We start from the raw sequence: 20,099 nt of genomic DNA, 5'->3' as shown, positions 1-20,099 counted from the left end.
ATTAATGGTGAAAGAAACTTAAAATAATTAATCATGTGAAGTGTAAATCATAAACATTAAAATTGTATGATGGAAATCAATACATGGATAATAAAACTTTAATTCATTAATGGGGCTTCCTCCTCCACCTTAGTATAAGAGTTTAGTTACACATAATTAGAGAAGAATACAACAAATTAACAAACAACATAAGTGAAAAAGAAATTAAATAAAACCCAAAGCAAACTTTGCTAATCCTCTTTGCCGAATCCTCCTTCCCTTTCTTGTTATGGACTTCCTCTTTTATAACCAAAATAAATCAAATGCCATCTTATACATCTCCCACCATCTTCTCATTAGTGCTCCACTTTCTCATTAGTTCTCTCACTAGTTTATTCCCTCAACATTCAATGAATGTTACAAATGATGGACGATATGATAAATAAACCAAAGTGGGCTACAAATCTAATTTTTAGGCATTTTTTCTTCCTCCTTCTAGCTATGATTACACTCTCCCTACACTCTTTCTCTATCTAAAAACATGGGTTTTGAAGCTTGATTTCTTTCTTCTTCTTTTTCAATTGGACTTTGCCATTGAAGGCAAAGTTAAAGAGCTCAACAAGAGCTTCATTTTGATCGGAGCTGATTTTCATTTGGACACCCTTGGAATTTCAAAATCTAGGGCTTGAATTGGGGCTTTTGCTTCAAAGCAAGGTAGAGTTGTCTAACTTGCATAGTCCTTAAATTTTATGGTTGAATTCAGGTTTTTCCCCAATTTTTACATGCCAATTTGATGTCAATTTGGTGGTAGCATGCTAGGGTTTCATTAAATGGATGATGTATGATAAATTGTTTGTTGTTATGTGTTAAATGATGATTATGTGATGAGAAATTCCAATTGTTAAATGACTATGTGACTAATTGTGACGAAGCATGTTACTTTATGTGAAATTGACAATTTTTTTTTTTTTTTTTTTCTCGTATTCTTAAAATGCCAAGTATGAAATGTGTAGTAGAAATTGCCAATGTGAAGGTTTAATTGTAAGACTTGTGCTATTGCGCTTTGATGATCATAAGTTTACTTATAAGAATAATTGTATCATTGTCAATGCCATGTATGTGCATAATTTGATGATTGTGTAACAATTCATGTGTAAGTAAAATTACGGCTATAAGTGGGTAATGATGACTATTGAAGTTTGTGGACCATTCTGAGCATGGCATTAATATTGTTGCATTGGAATTGAGCATTGGGTGTGTTGTGAGGGAAATTTTGGTGATGTGAATTGGAAAAGTTTGAAGAAGTTTTAAGGCAAGGTTTTTTCTACAACTCGGTAGTTAGAGGGGTACTCCTTTGCCGATAGTGCTAACTAGTTGATAAGGACACGGGAGGTACCCGTGAGTAATTTAGCTACCTCGGGCCTCAAATGGTAGTTGGGAGTCACCCTTTGTTTGGGATGACTAGTAAATTCTCCTTAGGGATGGCGGAGGTACCAAAGTCCGGCTAGTTAGTACGTTTTCAGTGTGTGGATTAGGTGTGTGAGAGTGTGTGTAGAATGCGTTGCATAAGCCATTTCATGCATTGCATTATTCAAATGGTTGATAGTAGATTGCTTGTTAATTATTGATGATGTGTGATCCCGGCATGATCCCTATTCTCTTATTCTATTCATTGACGTGTCTAAGCATGCGTTTCGTCTCCTTAATTTTAGGAGATGCCCTTTAGGAAATCTCTATTGGGTCTTGTGCTCATTCCTTTACATTTTTCAGGACACGAAAAGGAAGTAGCGAACGACAATCCACCACAAGCTTAGTCAGGTTAAAAGAGACTTGGACTTCTTTTGTGCTTTATGTGTATATTACCCTTTTGTTATAAATTGTATTAGATGCCATTTTGTATCCCATAGTCTAATTAAAATTTCAAAACCCATATAAGACCTTAAAGTCATATTTTGATGTATGTTGGACTTGTTTTACTTTAAATGGTGTAATGGACTCATATACGGTTTTATTTGAATGTAATGATATCTAGTTGTATTAATTTCATTATCATATGTATGATTTGGGACAGGTTTAGATGTTAAATAAGGTCACCAAGGGACCAAATGGGGAGCCCATGTGTATGTTCACAGTTTTAGGCATTTTCTGGGTAAAATTTTAGGTTTTGGTCATCTGGAACTGGGTCAGCCCCATTGAACTGGTTCAAGGGGTGTATTTGGTTCACATTTGGGCACACTGCCTATCTTGAACTGGTTCAGGGTCCTTGAACTGGTTCAGTGGTTCATTTTGCCTTGACAGTTTGTCAACATTGATCACCTGACTTTGTGTGGTCATAACTTCTTTGTTCTGAATCCAAATAGGGTCATTCTTGAGCTCATTTTCAAGGATTTTGAGTCATCTTTCCAATGACACCAATCTCATCTTAAAATTCCATTCGTGCTAAGAGAAATAGTTGTTTTAGTGTGACAATATCGGGATTCCTTTTAACCGAGTAAGGGCACTTTTTGGAAAATCATGACCAATGACCGTAGAGCCTTTTCGAATGTCATGGAATGACTAGAATAATTGTTTTAAACTTCATTTGACTAGTTTAAGGACAGATCATCCTCTCATATTGTAAAATGACCATTTTGCACCTAGTGTATCATTGGGTTCGGTTAAGGACCCGGTTAGCGATTCGGTCCCCCAAGTTCGGGTCGTTACATGTCTGTTCAATGGGGTTAATACTAACCGTATTGAGTGTATACGTGTGAGAGTGGGAATTAAAACAATTCAATATTTTTTTTGAGTTAATTACTGACTTTCACAGACGTATATTTAATAAATACAATAATAATGTGCCTTCTAAATATGTTTGAATGTTATATTCCTAGTTCAAATAAAGATTTTTCAATTTAATTTATAAATGATATCAAAGGTAATTTATTTTTTATGTGGTGAGAAATTGTTGATATTTATATGTGTGGATATTTACTAATGTGGAGATGCCTTTTGATTTCTTTTTTTAGATGTATATATGTTTTGAAAATTTTAAGTAGCACGAATTTGCAAAGCGAGATGCTTGATGACAAAATTTTAAAATATATGTTTTTTTGAATCCATTTCATATTTTTACTCTCCTCTAAATTAAGAGAAGAGTAATTTTATCATTTTAATTTGATTTTAAAGTGAATAAATCTAATAACTTCCAAAGTGGTCCCGGTTAAGTCAACCAAACATACTTTAACCGAGTTTTTCCACGTACTTTAATCGGTGAGTAATTAAGGCAACATTATAATTAAAAAATAACTCAGTTAAGTTGCATGAAAGTTGGGAAAACAGTGCACAATCTCAAGTTATATGAAAGTTGGAAAGAAAAAAAGAAATTGAAGCAGCACCAAAAACAAATGAAGGAAAAATACAGATCAAAAGTAAATTAAAAAAAAAAAAAACCTAATAAGTCAATCATTAGACTTGGACATATTACAATTATTCGGAGCAAAATCATAGCGTAGATCACCACCGTTCAATCTTACTCAGCAATATCATATAGGCACAAAACAAATAGACCCCCAACCCCAGTCACAGAATTTCCAGCTGGCATAATCAACATTGTCTATATATTAACACTAAATAAATGAAATAACCAAAGCGACTCCAATAGTCACCACCATTCCATGCATGCTGAGACTATAACTGCACCGTTTTGTGTAATTGGAGTACTAACCGTGGCTGGTTCCTTCTCCTTTGCGAGCGGAGGCAACGGTACTGGTGCCGGTTCCAGTTCCGGTGCCGCTGTGGGTACTGGAGTACCAAAAAAAATTCAAAGAAGAAGCACATTGTCCACCTCATACACAACAATCTGGTTGTCCGAATAGAATGGGGTTGATACATTAATGTTCATAACACCAGTTGACACATTCAATTGGTCGCCGGCGATGGTCACGTTAAGTGGGAACTAACCGGGACGGGATTCTCCCGCTTGTGTCCGCAATGGATTGCTCATAGTCTGGAATTGCGATGCGGAGATATAGGTAGGTACAAAATGAAACTGGACGAGCTCCACCTGCTTTAGATCATTGAGAGAGTTGATAGTATAAACTCTAATTAATTTGTGTTATACATTAATCACAAATAATCATAAATTTTAGATCTTAGAACTTCAATTAATTTCACATCCTTATAACGCATAAATATATATATAGTTAGATATACATACCTCGAATCATGATATCAAACCTTATTGAGATTAAGTCCAACGTTCAGATCCTTTAACCACAAACTAAGCTATAACTCTGATCAATACGCAAAGCGTGGAAACTGGTTTCTCTCTCTTGGCCTTTTATACACATAAAACTTTTACGTGTTGTATCATTAATTGTACATAATTGATAGAGTATATGCACTTTTATAAAGGCAGAGAGAGAACCAATTTTCCTTATTAGTAACCTAATTCCACTTTCCATCAAAGTAAGGAATAATAAAGAAAAACACTTCTCCAATAAGTAATTACCAAAAAAGTAATTATAAGTTGACCAAAAATAAATAATATTAATTGATATCTATTTACTTGGCCACCAAGTAATATGTCACATGTCCAAATCATGTGGGCTACAATTAAATAAATAATCTTATATTCTCCCACTTGGCACATATGATAACTTCTGTAGTGATTTAGTAAAATAGTCATTAGTGTGCAACATAAATCAGATTAAGTTATTAAGTTGGTCATCATAAATATCATGATAAACAAATTACCAATGTGAGTCATGGCGGTTGTATGTCACTAAATGACATAATCCCTTCCATGTACCACAACACTAATAACCCATTTAACATAGTCTATAAGTGAGAAGTATCAATAAAGGTCTAGCAATAATGTCTTTTCTAAAACTATTCTCGTTTTCATCATTTAAAGCAATACATGCATGTACATACATAAATTAACAGGAAATATCATGAACACATTTTAACGAGCTCAATAATGAGTGCTCAAATGTGACGCATTTTAGCACCTAAGTCAGGGTATTTTAGTCCATTCATCTATCTTACTTTCATGATTTAAGTACTTATTTGTGTTTTTGCCAATTTCAGGTTAATAAAGTTCAAACAGGCTAATAAGAGCTATTTAGCTCAATTTTGGAGTTAAGGAGCAAAGTTGGAAAGAAGCCAAGAAAATGCACCAGAGGAGCTTCGATCAATCGAAGGGAAACCCGATCGATCGAAGAGTTCTATAATCGATTGAAATGAGGCGATGCCAGCTCAGCAAAGTGGATAAGGCCCAGAAGATATTTTTGATGCCACGTCATCTTCGATCGATCGAAACTAAGTGTTTGATTGATCGATCGAAAATGCTACTGGCAGTGAGCTGTCTAATTCTCGAGCACGCCAATCTCTACCTAATTCGTGTAGCTGCGAATTTCCTCTAATAATGGGCTTATTTTCTGACTTGTTCACTACTCCAAGGAGCTTTTATAAAGGGGGAATTGAACCATTTTGTAATATATCTTTAGTCTTCAATTTTGTTTCATTGTAATTTTATTTTCTCTCTTTAGAAAAGTTAGAGATTAGGGTTAGAAGAAAGGAAGAAGAGTGGAGACACCAAGAACACATCTCTAGATTTACATACATACTCTCTCTAGAATTCAACAAAGAAGAATAGGAAGAAAATGGAGCCATGTTTGGGGATTGCCCTTGAGGGTTTCAAGATCACACCCACCTCCTCCATGATTAGTTAGAATTCTCCTTAGGGCTTGGATGAGCCCCAGGTTTGTAATTTAAACCTCTATCTTTTTCATACTTTTTGGGGAATAATATCTTGTGATTAGTGTTTTGGCCTTGTGAATTTAACGAATCTTGGGTTCTCCTTTGATTTTTATAGATTAATTATTTCTATTGATTCTTTATGTGATTGCATGTTGTCTTATGTGTGATTATTTGGGAATTGATCTATACACTAGTTTTTCTATATTGATTGCATGTCTATGTATGGTTGATTGAGAATCTAGTGATGGTTAGACATTATTTTTATTAGATGGGTTTGTCAATTAATTTGATGGATTATACTTATACTTGATGGGTTGTTCTATAATTTAATTCATGCTTGTAGGTAGGTTGTAATGACCCGGTCATTTTCCTTCTTTTCCTTTTTCCTCAAATTTTATGGATAATTTTTTTCCGTTGTCTTTTCTATTCTATGTTTGGTTTCTCATCACTTAGTATCATCTTGAGTGCTCAAAAATGGTTTCTAAGACTCTTTCATTTGGATTGAAAACTTCCTTTAAGGACCGAGTCATTTCCACATTTTTCGTTTTTCGACACTATTCACTTTTCGTTATTTTCCCTATTTTGTCTTTTTCCCGTTTGTCACTTTTTGGCATAACCACACTTTTTGTGTTCGGAGTTGATTTTTGACTTCATGTATCTTCATTCTAAGTGGTTTTCACAAAATACGTATCTTTACTTTTGCAGTAAAGTACTCTGGTTACTCTCGGTGTCCATAGGGGTATGGATGCATCATTTTTCAGAATCTTTTTCTTTTCTTGGGGTGTTTTTCATAAATATCTTTTGAAGATATTTTATTTTTGGGGTTTTTAAGAAAATATTTTTGGAAGATATTTTCATTCTGGGTCATTAGTGCAGTTAACCCTTTTTGGATGGGCAATTGTGCAATTAACGAAAGTTATCGTAAAAATGCTTCGTTTTGAGCCTGAATTCTCGTACGAGATTCATTTTCACTTTTCGTCAAGTCATGTACTCTTAGAATTGTCTTTTGGTCATTTTTTCCCAGTTTTAGAGTTTCTGACCCAGTTGCCGCTGAACTTGTTTGGGGCATATCTCTCTGCACAAGACTCAGTTTTTGACGTTGTTTCTTCCGTTGTTCATCTTTTCTCATTTTGGTACTTTTTTGTTTATGGAGTTATGCCATTTGAGCACGTCTGCTCAAATTTCACTTTTCCGGACCTAGCGGGGCCCCTATGGGGCACTTTTAGGGTTTTCCTATAAAAAGGGGGTGAGACATTTCATTTTTGATCTTCTCCTCTCTTCATGGATGAGCAGCAGCTACCATGGCAGCCCAAGGGGGGCTGCCACTCTTCTTCTCTCATTTTAACCTTTTTCCCTTAGGTATTTTGCCATCATGCCTTAACGTTTATCGAAGGCTTTGACGACGCGCACCTTTCCCCCTTATTAGAACCTGTTTTTGGCCATTTTTTGAGTACATGTTTGAGGTCAAGTGAGGATTTTGGTAGGTCCTCTTTGGAGCGTGTTGTCCCTGACAAAACCCCGGAGTATCGTCGGATTTGGAACACTTTTCTTTCAGTGGGGATTTGAGATTTTCATCTCAAATGGAGGTAAGGGGTGTTATAGGTTATTATTTTTGTTGTCTTACATGCTATTAATGCTTATACAACTTGTATACATGCTTTTGTTCAAAATCTAGAATTTAATTTAATTATTTTCTATGTTTAAGATTTAATTTTCATGATGATATTCAACTTAGAATTAAATTATGGCATGCTAGTAAGTTAGGCTTTGGTATGTTTGTTAACATATATTAAATTGGGATTATTTGAATGAGAATTGCAACTTTTATTTAATATTTATCTTTGGTGAAAGTTTAATTTACATAGATGTAACTTGCATGAAATAAACTTGTAATATGATATTACAACAAGCCTTGGCATGTTTCCTAACATATGTTAATTTGAGAGCATTTGGATAAGTTTGAAAATCTAGAGATTTTAATTAAAAGGATTAATTAAAATCTATTTAATGGTTCTATTGGCTTAATTAAGTTTTTAGCTTGATATTTGAAATGACTTGGACTTGTTTACTAGTATAAATTAATTTGGGACCATTTGATATTGTTTAAGAATTTAGGGATTTGATTATCATGATTTAATTAAATTCTACCTTGTTGTTCCATTGGCCTAATTAAGATTTCGAATGGATGTATGTAAAGACCATGCAATGTTGTTTAACATATGTTAATTAGGGGTCATTTGATTGAGATTTGAAACTTAGAGAAATTCATTAGTTTACTTAATTAATTTCCGTTCCTAGAGCGTTAATGATTTAATCATGTGTTTGACATTGGTTATATGTTTAAATCATAATTTTGGACTTGTATTAGATTCATGAGTTTATGATTTCAATGTTGAGATATATTGTTATAGCGTATAACCAATCGTACACTGAAGATTCGACATTTGTCATGCCTTAGTAGTTGTGGACTTAGAGCATGTATTATATGTGTTTCCAAATTTGGTTGTGCATGGTAGATAGTTGATTATCTTGTATATACATGTTGATATATACGTTGTTGCATAACTTGTTGATTTTGGAAACTTGGGGATGTCGTTGTTTGACTACGGCTAGGACATGGTTCTAGTACGGGGGATTGTCCCTCTACAGTCTAGTGCCCACATAGGGAGGTTACCCATGGGCTAGTAACCCTAAAGTAATTATGGTGTCGGTCTGATCCGGCATGATGTCCGAGTATCCACTTTATTTGATTTCGCATTTCATTTCAAAGTTATTACTAGATGATATCATAACTTGTCGTTCCTTATTTGATTTCTTATGTTAAGTTTCGGAACGTTAACTTTGAAAAACCATGCTTTATGCGTTGTATTGGAAGTTCCAATGTTGGTTAAATTGCATTGATATCGTGACTTGTGTTTTATTGTTCTAATGTAGCTTAGGATGATTTCTTAGACTCATTTGGAACATAAACGCTAGGTGGCATAACCCACTTTAGTTGTTTTCGTATCTTAGATTGCAAGTTGATACTTTTGAGAACCTATATCTCGTTGCTTTGTATAACATGCTTCTATATTGTTTAAATTGCATGAATGATGTGATTTATGCTAGAAATGATCTAAGGTAACTTAGGATGCTCCCTGAGCCTCATCTTGACATAGACGTTAGGTGGCATGAGCCCCTTTAACATGTTTCACCTTAATGTGATATTATTGTAAAATGTTAGGTCGATGTATACTTATTTCCTACAAGTAGCTTTATGTTACTCACCCTAAAGTTACTAGGGATATTTGCAATTATGAAGACTTGGTTAGTGATGCTCATCATTCCTTGGATGACTGGTAGCTTTTAAGTTTCCATTTCATGCAAATGTTAGTATGAAATGTCATTTTGTAGCCTTTTATATCAAAACTTGTATCTTTGATTCCATGTATGTAATGTATACACAAGTACACTCTTTTTAATGTATTTAACATGTATGAGTTGAGGCCATAGGCCAATGGCATCAAATATGTATTCTATGCACTTTCTCTTTCAAGGTTTACTATGGAAATATTGAAAAATGGCAAGTCATTGCCTCACCATGTTTGCATCGGGTGTGGGAATTCCATTTTTATTCTTTCTTAGGATCTCATTAATCATGCATGAAGTGTGTCCAAGGGCCAAACGGTAATTTGAAACTATTTTATAATTTTAAGTTTCAAAATTTCTTTTTCATGTGCATTTTCGCCATTTTTGGCTGTCGGGGGGTCGAATTTTGAGTCGGGGCTTCTCGGGAGCTGCGGACCATTCCCGCGCGCTTAGAATCATTTTTTACACTTGCGTGCACATTCGTTTCAACCTAGAAATGCATTTAGGGTCAAATGCATACTTGGTGCAAAGTTGCATTTTCTGAGTTTTTAGCCCTCTTCTGATCTAGGGGCATTTTGGGTATTTCACAGTGTGTTTTTTTTTTTTTTTTTTCTCCTACGCAATCGGGTAGAAAATTTGATTTTGGGAGGGGTTTCTTTTTCATGTTTTCCCAGAAAAATTCGTTTGATAGCCCGTTTTTGCTCTCAATCGTGGACAGATTTTGAAAAAATCTATGTAGCAGCTTTTTGGACTCTTCACCTATACGAATCTAGGGGGCATTTTAGGGATTTTATAGCGTTTTTTTTTTTTGTTTCCTTTCATGTATCTGGGTAGAAAACGTGATTTTAAAGGGGGTTTCTTCTTTATGTTTTTTCAGAAAAATTTGTTTAAGGGTCCGTTTTTAGTCTCAGTTCTGGAAAAAAAATCAAATGATACTTGCTATCAAAAAATTATTCACTGCCTAGATTATTAAACCCAAAAGTTAGTTTTTTTGAAACTTTGACGTTTCATATCTTCTTCATCCGGACTCCGAATCAAGTGATTCTTGAGTCCAGATTCATTAATTTTAGCTTATCTATCCAACGATATGCATGGTTGCATCCAATTCTATTTGAAAAAACCATTTTACACCTTGTCAAATACCCTTGCCGCACTGATTTTAAACCCAAAAGTTGGTTTTTTTGAAACTTTGACGTTTCATATCTTCTTCATCCGAACTCCGAATCAAGTGATTCTCGAGTCTCGATTCATTAATTTTTCCTTGTCTATCTAACGATATGCTCAGTTGCATCCAGTTTCATTCTGAAAAGATCATTTTACCCCTGGTCAAGTACCCTTGCCATTTTATAATCTTAGCTTCTGCATTTGATTCCTTTGGGTTCCGTGACCTCATGGAAGGTCTTCTTAGGGTCTTATAGGCGTGTTGTGCCTTGGGAGACCATTGTATTATTTCTTGCTTTTGCATCTAGATCCGTTATCGGGTTAATCTTCGGTTCATCACAGGACGCGCTGGCTTGAAAAACCAGGGTCGTCACATAGGTAGACAATCTTTACTTGATTTGATATTCCATGGCTTAATATTGCAAATTCCATGATTCTCTAGATTGATGTGTGCTACAATTGTAACTAATTTGATAGGTCATGCTTAGAATTGATGGGTTGTGCTACACTTAGTTTATTTGTCGATTAAGTAGACAATTCATACATCAATTTGATGGTCTATGCTTAATATTGCAATTGGTTGTCGCATTTTGTTCGCAAGAATGTTTTCTCCAAATTAGTTAAAAGTGTGTGGTTTGGTGAACAAGCTTGGTGGCAATTCCAATTGACCCCAATGCCTCACTTCTCATCTATCAAAACCCTAACTCAACTTAGTTTATTTTAATTGCATTTTAATTTTATTGCACCTTAGTTTAATCAACCAATCTCTCCTTGCAATTAATTGATACATTTGAGTCGAAATTAAATTTCAATACGTATAATCCCTACGGACGATCTTTACTCACTATGCTTCATTAGTTGTAGTAGTAGTTTTTATAAATGTAAATTTGACTAGAAAGGCTTCCTAAACCACATTCATATTTTGACCTTGCGAAGCGACCTCTGTGCATTAAAAAGTCAGTTTTCTAATCACTTAGAGGAAGGGGCAAGACTCGTCACTCAAAATGTCAAATATATATAAGCATTGTTAAGCAATCCACAACAAAAATAATAATTAACTTTGACTACATTCAAAACCTATTCTTTCAACATACCATATGAATGTCTTGGGTGGTAATCCTTTTGTTGATGGATCTGCAACCATAAGTTGTGTGCTTATATTTTCAAAAGACACTCGTTGTTTTTGAACTTCTTCTTTAACGGTAGGATATTTCAGCTCCATATGCTTAATTCCATTGGAATACCTATCGTTTTTAGTAAAGAAGACAGCTGCGGTGTTATCACAATAAATTTTCAACGGTCTGGAAATTGAATCCATAACACCAAATCCCGAAATAAAGTTCTGCAACCACAAACCATGATTTGTAGCCTCAAAACATGCTACAAATTCAGCCTTCATAGTAGATGAAACAATAATAGACTGTTTTGCGCTTTTCCATGATATTGCCACTCCAGCTAAAAGGAACAAATAACCAAAAGTGGATCTTCTACTATCCACACATTCAGCAAAATCTGAGTCTGAGTAACCAATAACCTCTAAATCACCAGTCCTTCTAAATATGAGCATATAATTCTTTATTCCTTGTAAGTATCTCATGACTTTCTTTGCAACTTTCCAGTGATGCATTCGTGGATTGCTTTAGTATCTGCTTAGCATTCCAACTGCAAAACTAATATCTGGTCGAGTGCAAACCTGTGCATATATCAAACTTCCCACAATAGATGCATAAGGAATATTTTGTATTTTTTTATGTTCTAATTCATTCTTTGGGCATTGCATCAAACTAAATTTATCTCCTTTCTGTATTGGAACAATACTAGCTGAACAATGTTCCATACCAAATCTCTTTAGAATTCTCTCAATATATGTTTTCTGAGACAATCCCAACAATCCATGTGACCTGTCACGGAATATTTCTATTCCTATTACGTAGGATGCTTCACCCATATCTTTCATCTCAAAATTCTTAGAGAGATAATTTTTAGTTTCATGCAATAAACCAAGATCACTACTAGCAAGCAAAATATCATCAACATATAAAATCAGAAATATAAACTTACTCCCACTAACCTTCTGGTATATACACTAATCAACAGTATTTTCATTAAAACCAAAAAAAGTAATAGTATCATTAAACTTAATATATCATTATCGGAAAGCTTGTTTAAGTCCATATATTGGCTTCTTAAGTTTACAGACCATGTGTTTTTTACCATCTAATGTGAAGCCTTCAGGTAATCTATATAGACTTCTTCTTCTAAACTCCCATTTAGGAAAGTTGTTTTCATATTCATTTGATGTAACTCTAAATCATAATGAGCTACAAACGCCATGACAATTCTAAAGGAATCCTTCTTAGATACATGAGAGAAGGCTTCTTTATAATCAATGCCTCCTATCTGGGTGAAGCCCTTAGCTATAAGTCTGGCTTTATATCGTTCAATATTGCCATTAGAGTCGCATTTGGTCTTAAAGACCTATTTACACCCTACTTGTTTAAATCCTTCAGGCAATTCAACAAGTTCCCAAACTTTATTTTGTTCTATTGACTTCAACTCTTCATTCATAACATTAATCCAATTAATAGAATTATTACTGTTAATGGCTTGTGAATATGTAACCAGATCCTTACATATTCCTATATCAAAATCAGATTCATGTAGATATACCACATAATCATTCGGAATAGCATGTCTCTTTTCTCTTTGAGACCGTCTTAATGTTATTCCTTGTGGTTTTTCTATAACCTCATTGATGACAGTTTCATTATGGAGTTGTTGATCATTTAATTGTTCTTCGTTGTTAGACAGTTCAACAACTGGAGAAACAATTATTTCTTTAGAAGTTGTGGGTAAAGGGATTTGTACCTTAACTTCTTGAATGATCACATTCTCATTTTTATCACTTCCACTGATTTTAGCATCCTTAATGAACCTGGCATTACTAGTTTCAAATAATTCTTATACTATATGTAGGACAGTAAAGCCTGTACCTTTTGGATTTTTCTGGGTAACCAATAAAGTACCCATTAACTGTTCTAAAATCTAATTTCTTTTCATGTGGATTATAAATCCTAGCTTCTGCTGGGCAACCCCAAACATGCAGGTGCCTTAAACTAGGTTTCCTGCTGGTCCACAGTTCAAATGGAGTTTTTGAAACTACCTTACTAGGAACCCTATTTAATACATACATAGCAGTTCTAAGAGCATACATCTACAATGATATGGGTAACGAGGAATTACTTAACATACTCCTAACCATTTCTATAATAAGAGTACGATTACGCCTTTCAGTTACACCATTCTGCTGTGGCGTGCCTGGCATAGTGTATTAAGCATAAATGCCATGCTTTTCAACGAGTTTAGCAAACGGTCCAAGGCATTGACAAGTTTCATCATACTTTCCATAATATTCATCACCTCTATCTGACCTTACTATTTTCACATTTTTATCTAATTGACTTTCAACCTTATTTATGTATACTTCAAGAGTATTCACTGCTTGAGATTTTTCGTGCAACAAATAGATATATCCATAACGTGAAAAAACATTTATAAAGATGATAAAATATTTTTCTCCACCAAAAGATAGAATATCAAAAGATCTACAAATGTCTGTATGAATAATTTCAAGAAGCTCTATACTTCTTATGACTCATTTCTTTGTGTGTTTGATTTATTTACCTTTAATATAATTCACACACACAATAAAATCAGTAAAATCTAGATTCCAAAGAATTTCATCTTTTACTAATCTTTTTAACCTTTCACTGGATATATAACCCAATCTTTTATGTCATAAGAAAGATGAATTTTAATTAATTGAGCTATGTTTGGTTCCAACATTATGATGCAAGGTCAAAAGTGTTTCAGAAAATAAATCATTAAGCTTTATCTTGTATAAACCATCAACAAGAATACCAGAACCAACAAATTGGGTTTTTTTGAACAAACTGAAACATCCATTACTAAATTTAAATGAAAAACCATCAACATTAAGTTTGGACATAGAAATCAAATTACGAGAAATTGAAGGAACATAAAGAGTTTTAAACAAATCTAAATAAAATCCACTATTTAAAACTAAACGAAATGTCCCAATGGCTTCAACTGGAATTTTCTCCTTATTCTCTCTGAACAAGAAATCATCATTTGGATTTGTGGTTTAAGTTGAAAGGAATCCCTACATCGTATTGGAAATATGAACATTAGAACCTGAATCGACCCACTAAGTATTAGAAGGAACTTCAATTAAGTTTGATTCAAAACATACAGAAGCTAAAGGCTTACCTTTCTTTTCGAACCATTCTTTATGTTTCATGCAATCTTTCTGAAAGTGTCGAGATTTGTTACAAAAATGACACTTATTATTCTTGTGTTCCTTCTTTTCAGTAGCTTGATCCGAATCCTTTTTTTTGGGTGTTGCTCACTTAATGCCCTTTCCAGGCCTTTTCTCAAATTTTTTTCTAGCTTCTTGAGTCATGAGATGAATATTATGATTACCTTGTTGCTTAAGCCTTCCTTCCTCTTGAACTAACATATTAGCCAATTCATTCACATTTCACTTGTCATTAATAGTGTTATAGTGAATTTGAAATGACCATACTAAGTAGGTAAGGAATTGAGAATAAATTGAACAAGAAAAGTCTCATCTATATTCATCCCTAAAGTTTTCAATTTCACAACAAGATTAGTCATGTCAAAAACATGCTCATGTATAGTACGAGTACCATCAAAACGCATAATAGTGAGGTCAACCATTAATTTCCCTGCAAGAGACTTATCTGCAATACGGAAATGTTCTTCAATATTTTTCAAATATTACTTAGTACTATCAGTTTGGGGAAGAGTTGTTTTGATACTCTTTGCAATAGTCATTCGCATAAACATAATACTCAATCTGTTTGATTTCTCCCAAGCTTTATGGAGAATTTTTTCTTTCTCACTGATTTCATCATAGCAGCAAGTTTCTCCATTTGAAACACTAAATCAATATTTAGCACATTTAAGTTGCACTGAACTTGCTCATTCCATTCTAAGAAGTGAGTCCCATTGAGAATTGAAACAGATGAAGCATGCGAATTCATTGAAATAGGAAGAAATACTGCAATAAAATAATCATAATGAGGTAAATGTTCATAACATTAATACTTTGAGATAACAACACATATAAAATAAATAAATACATTGTACAATTATGGTACCCCTTTAGGTAATAACCACAAAATACCAAAAAAATGATACTTAAATATATTTATTTATATAGTTTCATTGGTGATGCACTAATTAATTAAATAGACAAGTTACACTTGGATATCCTATATCTACCAAATTAAAAATTACGTACAACTCCTTAATGTTCATTTAACCACTTGAAAATTAATTTCCTTTGAGGAATTATTTCTAATAATTCAATAAACCCAATATTCATGAATATTACAAAAATTATAAGCATCATTATTCATGAAAAATTGCAATTATATCTACCACTAAAATTAATATCAATTAACTATTATGGTTAGGCCGCTTTGATAGCTACCAACCTTTCTATAATATAAATATTAAATTAACTAGTGATAAATCCAACATTAAGTTACCCACCACATTATGAACACATACTTCACAAAGTCAATTAATTAAACTGCTAGTGGGTGCCCAAAAATATCATAGATATATGTACTGTAGGTGTATATCAATAAGCATATGTAATCATGTACAAAACAAAAGACATCATTACAATTTGGCAACCTCGATTTGTGCAGCGAAATCTTAAAACAAAATTTTCATTCTATATACTGAATCACCAAAAAAAAAAAAAAAAAAAAATCTCTTTTGACTTATTTTGTCTCATTATGTTATGTGTGTATGTATATATATATATATATATATATATATATATATATATATATATATATATTATAGGTTAAGTCTGCTGATATATTATGTTGACTTTGATGAATACTTCATTTAAAACTTAAAATTTGAAACCGAAATCTGGGTAATTGTATATATATATATATATATATATATATATATACACACACATAAGTTCAAAAATTGAGGAACAACATATAACATCAATTGTCTGAAGCTAACAAACAACAAATCTGATCATTATATATACAAACAAATTCTTGACACTAATTCAAAAACGCTACTGGTACATGAATTGGAAAATTTTGATCATGGCAGACGGGTCTCTATTAAAGCAGTGTCCGTATATAATAAATTAAAATTATTTAATTATTTAATTTAAATTTAAACTTACACATTATTTATGCAAGGATAATGGAAAATAATGAATTCTAAAACTACGGGCTCTGATACCACATGTAAACTCTAATTAATTTGTGTTAGATATTAATCTCAAATAATCATAAATTCCTAGTTCTTAGAACTTCAATTAATTTTACATCCTTATAACGCATAAATATATATAGTTAGATATACATACCTCGATCATGATATCAAACTTTTTTGAGATTAAGTCCAACGTTCAGATCCTTTAACCACGAACTAAGTTGCAACTCTAATCAATACATACGCAAAACGTGGAAACTGATTTCTCTCTCTTGGCCTTTTGCATACATAAAACTTTTACGTGTTGTATCATCAATTGTACATAATTGATGGAGTATATGCACTTTTATAAAGGCAGAGAGAGGACCGGTTTTCCTTATCAGTGACTTAATTCCACTTTCCATCAAAATAAGGAACAAGAAAGGAAAACACTTCTCCAATAACTAATTATCAAAAAGATAATTATAAGTTGACAAAAAATAAATAATATTAATTGATATCTATTTACTTAGCCACTAAGTAATATGTCACATGTCCAAATCATGTGGGCCACAATTGAATAAATAATCATACAAATAGTGCCCGGTTTGAGGTTCGAAAACGCATTATTGGATGGTGCAAATACAGTTAGGCCACTTTTTGAGTCATTGAGCTGGGAATTGATCTGAGCATCCATACTTTTCAGTAGCCAGATAAAGAGCATAAAGTGGCCACACTTTTCGAGGATTTTGGTGATATTGGGACCTGTAGGTGCTGGGGACGCTGCTATTGTACACACAAAATTTTGTATTGCAAAATAAAGAACAAATTATGGAGCAAATGTCAATTTTATTAATTTTGTAAAATTCGGATACAATCCTCTGTAAATATCTTTACAATAAAAAGAGTGTATTCTCTGATTCGATCTCCTTTGCGGTTCAGATCCAAAGACTACTCGAGCTTTGATCTTGAATTGGGTTGTTGAGTGTCTTCCTTAAGTCTTTCTCGTTGACGAAAACTAGAAAGAGTTTCTAATTGAGGGCTAAAGGGATTGATCTCGAACATTTTTTTTGTTGATCTTTCTGATTTGTTGAATCGTTGAGGAAGAACGGCACGACTTTGATGTGCTTGTTGTTCTTCAGAACTTTAGGGCTTTGGATGTTATGGATAAACGACACGATTGTAAGGTGCTTGTTGTTCTTCAGAACTCTAAATTTTTGGATGCTTTTGAGCTTCGATTTTGGATGCTTTGGAGGTTTGATGTTGATCAATGAAGAATTCACTAGAGCTTCAACGTTCTGTTCTTAAGAGAGAAGAATTTGGCAGAGCTTCAATACTCTCCCCTTGAGTCCTTTACTCTCCACCCCGCTACTTCTATTTATAGACTCAATGGAGGGATAGAATTATAATTTGTGTTGGTTTGATAATTATCACTTTAATTATTCATCAAGATAATTATGTATAATTATTTTGAATGACAATTATCCTTTGACCCATTTTTGAAGTGGGTTTGGGTTTTTTAACTCATTTTTGAGGTGAACTTGGGCTATTGGTTAATTTAGTTTTGAACCATTACCAATATTTTATTTGGGCTGAATTCGTAGAAGGTCCAAATTACACTCTGAATCGTCGTTGACTGGCCATCAAAGAATCATTTTGACCCATTGATTAATTAAATGATGATTACTTTCATTATAAAATTTTCGATGTCTACAGCTACCATCAGGGACACTGCAGTCGGTACTGGGGGCGCTGCTACCACCGGGGATGGTGCAGTCGGCACTGGGAGCACTGCCGGGGACTGAGCTAGTGTTGTGCTGAAATGGAAGTGGATTAGTAGTGTAAGTGTCAGAAAGAAGAGAATTCGGCTCATCATTTTCTTGGTTTTTGGTGTGGGCTTGAAGGGTGAGAAATAGATATACAGAGATGAACTAATTAAATGGAGGAGTGGGCTTGAATGGTGTGTTTTGTTGGAGATGGGAAAGAGAGAGGATTTATAGAGAGAAGGAGAGGATAATATTAGGTGAAGTGGATCCATTTTAGCAGAAAACCAGTTAGCGTCCTAATGTGGCACCGTGGATATCATACAAGCTATAGGTTGCATGTTTTTTTCATCTGACATTATTAAGTATGAGTGCTAGCTACAACCTCTTTTTAGGATGAAACTTGTTGTGGCCATCAAAATCCACATCAATGCTTAAGTCGAATAATATGTTTGATCTATTAAAGCAGTTTTTACATTTGAATATGGCATTTTGTTTAGGTGGCAAGATGATATTATTAATTTTTTTTTTTCAAAAAATAAAAAATAAAAAATAAAAATTGTTGTTACACTTGACTTTTTTTGTGGTGATATGCATTTTTATTGTATATGTCACGATTAAATGTGGACTTTTAGCTAATGGTTCTATTAATTAGGGAATGAAACAGAACTGGTGTGACCACAAATCCAATTACATTGAAAATGGATTTTATTGGATCAAGTTTTAGATTTTGAATCCGAATTACAAAATAGGCAAAATATGGATATTCTTTGAAATTAAAAAAAATTCACCACAGGTCTAGGTTGGACTAGAATTGGACATAAAATAGATTGGATTTAAGTAGATATCCAATTCAAATCAAATATATATATTTTGCTTTAGGGTAAATCCTCTTATGTGCAATTGCCATGAAATTTTCTATATTTGTTTTACTTGGTTAATATTTGACCATGTGGATCTTTGCTTCGCATGACATGAGACTGCGTTTGGTTGGATGTAACAATTACAAAAGTGAAGAATGTTGACTTATTTATTACTACATTCAACCAAAAGAAAATGAATTAGATAGTTCTCAATAACTAATGTTACATATCAATCAAATATCCGATATTTAGCAAAATAATTAAAAAAGTCATAACCCATTTTTTTTTTCTTTTTTTTTTTTTCTTTTTTTTTTCTTCATATATAGGACTCAATCGACATAAAGTGCATACACGTCAACTGATTGGGGGCTTTTAATCGATGATCCTTAGAAAATTTATGTGTAACGTTAGTTATTCAGCACTATATAGATACCTTCTTTTTAATGGTGAAACTGGTTGTGTGGTATTTTATTTATTTATTTTTTTATGTATATAGGATTCGGTGGACGTGAAATGACTACTCGTCGACCACCAGTTAGGGGCTTTCGGTTGACTTCTGGTCCTTAATCGTCGACCGGTATCTCCAACTTTTTAGACCAAATTTACGTGTGACATTAATTATTCAGCACTATATGAATACCTTCTTTTGATGTGTGAATGTGGTGTGGTGAGTGTGGTTGGTTGGTATTTTTTTAATTTTTTATTATTATTTTTTTTTTCATGTATATAGGACTCGGTCAAAGTGAAATGGTTATACGTCGACCAGTTGGGAGCTTTCGGTCAAAGTTTGATCCTTAGGTGTCGATCACTATCTCTAATTTTTTGGACTAAATTTTATGTATGAGATTAGTTATTCAGCATTATGTGAATTATTTTGAAAGTAAAGCTAATGGTGAGAGAGTAAATTACTCTGTGTAATTACCGCATTCAAATACGTTCTCAATAACACTTAAACAAATAA

At 33.3% G+C, this 20,099-nt stretch overlaps 1 pseudogene; it reads right to left on the bottom strand.

The window, feature by feature from the left end:
* Nucleotides 1-3,781: 3,781 nt before the first annotated feature.
* LOC132313979 (fasciclin-like arabinogalactan protein 12) lies at nt 3,782-18,388 on the bottom strand (annotated as a pseudogene).
* Between the last annotated feature and the right edge of the window lie 1,711 nt (nt 18,389-20,099).

Source organism: Cornus florida, unplaced genomic scaffold (assembly GCF_030987335.1).
Source record: "Cornus florida cultivar Cherokee Brave unplaced genomic scaffold, ASM3098733v1 CherokeeBrave_3.0.0_Hap2_Chr06, whole genome shotgun sequence".
Lineage (NCBI taxonomy): Eukaryota > Viridiplantae > Streptophyta > Magnoliopsida > Cornales > Cornaceae > Cornus > Cornus florida.
The sequence above is the reverse complement of the archived record's forward strand: the minus strand, read 5'-3'. Positions and strand labels throughout refer to the sequence as shown.